The 6914-nt window shown below is 43.1% G+C and overlaps 1 protein-coding gene across 2 annotated transcripts in view; it reads right to left on the bottom strand.

Annotated features, from left to right (window-relative positions):
- LOC107274004 overlaps positions 1 to 6914 on the bottom strand; it is a gene marked incomplete at its 5' end in the record, with an annotated part of 37116 nt that overhangs the window by 24529 nt on the left and 5673 nt on the right.

The raw sequence follows: 6914 nt of genomic DNA, 5'->3' as shown, positions 1-6914 counted from the left end.
CCCCTCGAGCCTCCCGCGACTTCTGTGCGAAAAACTGAAGCATATTTAACTGTCTCAGTCTAGTTACCCGTTTCTACTTGGATGACTCGTGCCTGATCTTGCTACTACTCGTTTCCACTTGGACGGTCAGACTCTGATCCTTTACCTATTCATACTCGAATACCCCGTGTCTGATCTTTGCTACCCCTTTTCCGCTTGAATGACTTGAGTGCGTTTCCGTATCAGAATAGCCTACCCCTAATTTCGCTACTTATGCTGATTTGTTGGACAGTACAAAGTCCTCGGGACTGTTAAGTATGATCGGGATGGTTACGCCATAGGACTCCTGTTTGCGCGATGTCAAAATAAATGGAGAGTGCTCTAGGGGTAGTTCACCCCTATCGCATATTGATTTTACGTCAATACCAGAGACCGGTTCTCGATGATAAGCTATCAACTTCTGATCCTTTATACATCGCCATCCACCTCGTTCTGTATTGCACCCTCTAACCACCCTTAACTCAGCATCAACCTTCTGCTCAACCCCTGGTACCTTAACTATAGTCCCATATCTGCCATGTGCCCTTGAGAATATCCGGCAGGACTCGAGGATCGTACAGGATTGAAGAAACGCTGGCAAAGATCTTGCCAAAAATTCCCTATACAGATAAGATCTTCGCTCCTCTACATGTATAATATTGCTTAATCTTTAGAAATAGTTTTTTTTAATTTTTTTTTTTTAATTTTTCAAAACACAAGGTCAATGCATTTTACGTGCGAAGATTAGGGTACATGGGTATCGAACTGCTGTGATTATTAATTTTCTCAAAATCAGCAATGTCCTATTTATTCATGAAAATATTCAAATTCTACCACATGTACCATAAACCAAGTGCATACGTTCCGCTTTGAGCGGATTTATCATTGCGGATGGTATCTAGTGGTAAATTTCGTATACACTGAATCGCTTAGGAAGGGGTAGATATTATCAGTATGTTGAAAGAAAAAAAAAAAAAAAAAGCGCCACCCCTATCCGAGGGTGAAAGCTAGTGAACAGGACGCATAACTAATAAGCCCGTACCCTGACCCACCCCAAAGTTGAAAGCACGGGCCAACCGAGCCCTGGCATCCTTTCATCCTCGTTAAAGGGTAGAAAGTAACTAGGTCACTCCGCACGAGCCAAAGGGGATGACAAGTTTCAATTTTTCTCCTAGAATCCAGCGATGCATCTTACAAATAATGACACGAGCCCCTTCGAGGAATTCAAGGATGTCTCGCTAAGGGTTGTTCGGGGTAACCGCCCAGGGCACTAAATGAAAAATAAAAAGGTTAAATATTCCCTTATCAATCAGGACACCATTTTCAGGGTAAAAAATATGCCAGAGCATTAAAAATTAATCGATGGCAATATTACCGTGCGCTCTAGGGGAATTTACGGTTAGCTTGTTTTCCTCTTTTCTTCCATCCCTCTCTTACACACACAATTCCCCAGAAAACGTGATATAATCTCAGCCAAAACAAATTTCATTGACAAAAGAAAAAAGTTACTAGGAATAATTAGTATTAATAATAAAGTCCTACGGGTTGAAAGTTAGGTTCTCGGGTATTAGGTAAACTCGAGTGACACACCCGAATTCCAATAACTGCAATTCATACCCAAGGGATGCTGTCGAGATTCAAGGTGGTCCCTATAGTGTCAGGGGTTGCTCGCCTCTCTACCCAGACGCAGAGCTTGTTCCCCGTGTCCCGCGATATGTGTTATGTGGTCCATGATTTTTTCCCATGATCTTCTTTATGATTAGGGGTTGGTACGTGGCAAGTATCAATTCGTAACCAGCAAAGTCAGCCCCTAAGGATCCTCACTAGAAACCCAACGTCAGCTGCTACTTTCCCTTTAACGAATAAAATTCGCTTCACAGAAACAGAACAACCCTTTATAGGAAAAACGCTTATTCCTACGGCCCTTACACTATCGTAGGACGTGTACTTTAAAACATATACCTATACTTCTTGGAACTTTGCACTTGCCCAAGTTTTTCTTTCCTCTGTAAGTGAATCGATTATCCATTTGCAGAGGGGATAAGATTCAAGGGTAGAGGGTGACGCCTGCTATCAAGATGTTCTCGTGAATTTTTTAGTGACTCGGTCAGTGAGCCTCCACGTGCGGTTGGCAAGTATGGATTGAAAAGGATATCGTGCGGACCGGACCGCAAATGCTGGAGTATCTTATGGAATTTATTGCAGCAGAAGCGTCTGTTTTTCCCCGTTGCCTAACATCAGTCCCTTTTTCTATTTCGGTGTGGTATACTATATATGTATTACTTATATACAAGCTGAGGGTAGCAAAAGTGACTGTGGTAGTACTGCTAACGGTAGTGGTAGGGGCGTATAGTTTAATCAGCAAATTGAAAGTTTGATGCACAGGCCAATTCAAACTACCCCCACGAAATACACCCCAAGCCGCCCCTATGTATATCCCCAGAGTCTTCTTCGAAAGGAAAGGCGGTTGATCGTCCCGACCGGATGTGCCAGATGGCGCTGATACTTGCGATATTCCTCACGGAATTTTGTATTTCACTTACCCCTGTGTTATAAACAAATTGCTGCTGCCACAGTGGTAATTTTTATATTTGCTAGGTTTAATATTTTAATCAGGTATATTCATGGGGTACTTTTTACAATTATCATTATTATAATTTCCAAAAAAGCATGCCGTGTAAATTATAAAAATACCCATGTCAGCGCTGAAGATTCAACTCGAGCTCTTATAATAGTTCCTCGATTCACGCAATTTCCATTGACGCGATTCGACGAGCGGACGACAAGACTCGTCGTCCTCTTAAAATTAAAAATAGTCACGATGAAAAAAACAAGCTGCAAGTTGAAGCTTGAAATTTGCTTCCTCCGAATCGTAAGTGGTGTACGAAGTCCTTATATGAGGAAGCATTTGCATTTTTTTAAAACTTTGGCCTCCTTCATAGATGAATCTTTATTTACTACCTACGATTCAGAGGAAGCAAATTGCAAAATTAAAATTCTTGGCTTCCTCATATAAGGACTTCGTACACTACTTACGATTCGGAGGAAGCAAATTGCACGTTTCAGCTTGCAGCTTGTTTAACGTGAGTCCCCCCATGCCTCTCAGAACTTGGGGTGCTACATACTGTAGAGAAGGCATGTAAGGATAAATCTCTTGCATGATCTCTTCGGGCCTAATATTTTTGAATTGGCTGAAATTCAAAAATTTGAATATACGTATAATCAGATCCGTTTTACCGATCTCCGCCGAATTAGAGACATGTCACGGCTAAATGATACTCTATACTTTTCGAAAATTGGAGCTCAGTCGGTCAAAGTTGACGGGAGTTAATATTGAAAAATTTCATTTTTCGAAAAATTCAAAATATCATAAAATCAAAATTTCTCGATGGATTCGGTCCAAATGGAATATCAACCAACCTTGGATACAAATCTCTTTCCCAAGAACTATTTAGACGATTGTCACAAAATTTGCGATCGCTAGAGTGATAACCTCCTTTTTTCGGGAATTTAAAAACGACATAAAATCCGAGCCGCAGCATGAACCATGACGAAAATTATAGTCAATGAAGGGATTGTAGAGCTGCACGTGCCTGCAAAATTGGGGGGGGGAGCCTGTAGCTAAAACCGTTTTCGAGTTATACACGTTTGAATTTTGGGAGGCCGTTACACACACACACACACACACACACACACACACACACATCCGGACATTTTCTCGACGTTTTGGCACATTCTGAACATGGTGACATGAAAATCTCGACAGGAAAATTTTCCACCGTCACATAGCTTCCTCTGTGAGGAAGCAAAAGTGGAGAAAATAAATTTGAAAAAAAAATCATTAGCGTCTGGCACGAGGGGTAGTTTGCGAGAAAGAATTGGTATAATGTTAAAGAAAGGTTTGAAGAAAAAACCCGCTATTCGCCGGCATAAACGAACACGCTTTAATCTCACTCACTTTCCATTCACCCCCTTCGGCCACCTAGCTTACACTGTGTCATTTTCTCGTTGCGCCTCATCACTCCGCACCATCCACTTCCGGCGAATACATCTCAGCAATCCCACATTTATTCCTCTTGAAATAAGTTTCACAACCACCCTCGAACCAATCCCCGTCTCCAACCCCTGTCGCCTTCCTTCATCCTCCTGGGCCTCTTGTTTCGATATAATCGGATAACTTTCTTCTCATCCGTTTTTCTTCCAAATTTATCCTCATCGCTACAACGTCCCCTACGTTGCCACATATCACCCCTCTCACCACGTTGACACCGACCGTCAGGGTGCGCGACGAAAATATTTTGCACAATACACCAATACACCACCTATGGGTCAATCATCCCTTAGTAGCCAACCCCACGCCTTTCTCGAACAAGTGTTACCTACGTCGGACGAGGAACATATGCTCTGTCGACTGTATAAAATGGTTACAAGTCGATTTTGAAAAATAAATTGATAATGTACTTTTTGTTTACAGCGACCTGTTTTTTTTTCTCATTCGTCTCTGAAAATTGGACTTTAACTGTTTTCAAAAATTTCAAGCTCGCACCTCGTTGCCAAATTCTAGTGACGGGGAAGAGAGGGCAATCTAAATCTCTTACGCCTTGCACCCTGCCCTCGGTTAGGATTTAATTTCCACCTGACAAACGAGCTTTGATTACACCACTGCATTTTGATAAGAAATTATTCAGTTGGACATATCTTCGGTAAAAGCTAAAGTTTCCAAACCCCTTCATCCCAATTGGCAACACCCGCGGTACACAACGTTTTGCAGCACAAACATTTGCACTGACTTCCATCTTCTTTTACTTCGCTCCACGTCGCCCTTGTGGCCCCTGGAGGTTTTTGCGAAAAACGCAAAAACTTTTTTGGACCTCGCTCGACTTCCTATTAAAGCTTTGGATAAAGTTGGCATTGGTTTTGCGTCTGGCTGGTATCCCACGTATCTCTGTGTACGACGTGTAACGATTCTGATGCGAAATAGGAACCTTTTTTTTTTTAATTCAAGTACGGGGTAGTGGTGACACACATTTGAATGGCAGTTTACGTAATACAAGAATCACTGTAATTTAATATCTTTTTTTATATGACCTACGGCAATGCCACCTAGGCCTATATCTGTATTCGGAAGGTTAATTAGGTATAAACGCAGTCAAGAGTAGAACATGAAACGGAACTTAGTGCAATGACAAATAATGGACGCAGTAGCAGTGAGAATCGAGGGATGAAAAGAATATTACCAGATACGAAAATTGGCATTTGGTAACGCAACAGAATGATCCATCAACGAAGATCTTTTCAGCCGCCATGAAAAAAGAATAATCAAAGTTGAGAAACTGGAACGCGAATGCCGAACGGACACATCAGTATAGTTCAAACCTAAGATATTATTTTTTGGCATTGTTTCTCTTTCCTTCTTCCTTTCGTTCCAATTTCCCTTTTCCGCATTTCTGGGACCAACTGCTGACACGTTATGTTTGGGACATTTTACGACATTTAGAGGGGGGCAACGCTCGCTACAACTTTTCTAAATTTTTCGTGAGGGTTGCTTTCGTAACCAGTGACACTTTTCAGGGGGTTGAAATCGTCAGATATACCGACGGGGGAGTGTAAGTGTCAAGGGGAGGAAGGTGGGGGTATCACAGGAAGAAAAGAGAGGTAAAAGTGTCAGAGTCACGACAGGGGTTGGTGGGAGTACAAGGGGGGTACCTTTGGGCCATAGCTACGAGCCGAAGGGGTAGGTAGGAAGGAGCGGGGGGAGGGAGGGTTGGAAAAAGCCGTTATGAAGTCGTTTGAATGTAAGCCCTTACGAGCACCACTTCATCCCCTTCGACTCCCAACCCCCTGCCGAGGATACCGTGAGGTCTTGGTGATTTTTTTCTTAGTCCCTTTAACAGGAAACCACCCCATCGCCACCATTTCACCCTTATTTCTGAAGCTCCCGCAGCCCACGACTCTCACTTTCTCTCTTACTACCTTTTTTCGATCCTCCCTCCCCCCCGCCCCAAAGTGCCCCCACTCCTTCCCGACCCTCGTCATATTTACCATTCCACCTCCCTACCTTGGCAGACACCCTCCTACCGACGAGGCGAGAGTGCTGCCACCTAGTCACGCTTCGTTATCGTTCACTTTTCATCCCCTTTTTACAACCCGGCAACCTCCTATAGTCTCGCTGTATCTTTCCCTAAGCATCTCCCTCTATCTATCAAAACAACCACCGGTAACTTTACACGTACCAGAAGTGACTCTAAACTCCCCGTGCGGCTAGTGAAACTGTCTTACGTATCCATAGCTAAAATTACCCCAGAAAGATGGATACCGAATCTAGTAATTTTTTTTTCTTCCTTTCACTCCAAATGGATTAACTTTAGTTTCCTGTCTAGCCTATGTAGAGGTATTTGTCTTCCTTACTTAGAATACATTAAGGGGGGTTCGAGCCGTCCCAGAGATGGTAACAAGGTTTGAAATGGACTTGGAGGTTTAAAAACTAACTAGGAAATTAAAAAAGAAAAAAGAACATCTTAGCTCTGGCTTTTCTGCAAAGTTTTTCACTGTTACCCCCTATAGTGCCTTTTTTTTAAGCCCCTCGAGACTAATGGCGAGTATTATACATTCTACGAGTAAATCCAGACCAAAGAAAGGAAGGAAGGAAATATGGAAGAATGGAAGTTCAGGTTATATGCGGGTGAGACAGGAGCTCTTCGAATTCTCCTGGTGATCCGAGTGGAGCCTCGAATGCTCTAGCTAATCAGGCCCCCTTTGTCGCCCAAGTATGACACGGTCCTGCATTCGCAAAATCGCATGCAGCTACGTGTCTGGCATCGATTTACCAATTCTAACCTATTCCCCTTGGCACCTCCCTGCCACCTGGTAGCGCCCCCCCCCCCCCCCCCCCCCCC

Source organism: Cephus cinctus, unplaced genomic scaffold (assembly GCF_000341935.2).
Source record: "Cephus cinctus unplaced genomic scaffold, Ccin1 Ccin1_scaffold1978, whole genome shotgun sequence".
NCBI lineage: Eukaryota > Metazoa > Arthropoda > Insecta > Hymenoptera > Cephidae > Cephus > Cephus cinctus.
This window is presented reverse-complemented; position numbering and strand designations above follow the sequence as displayed.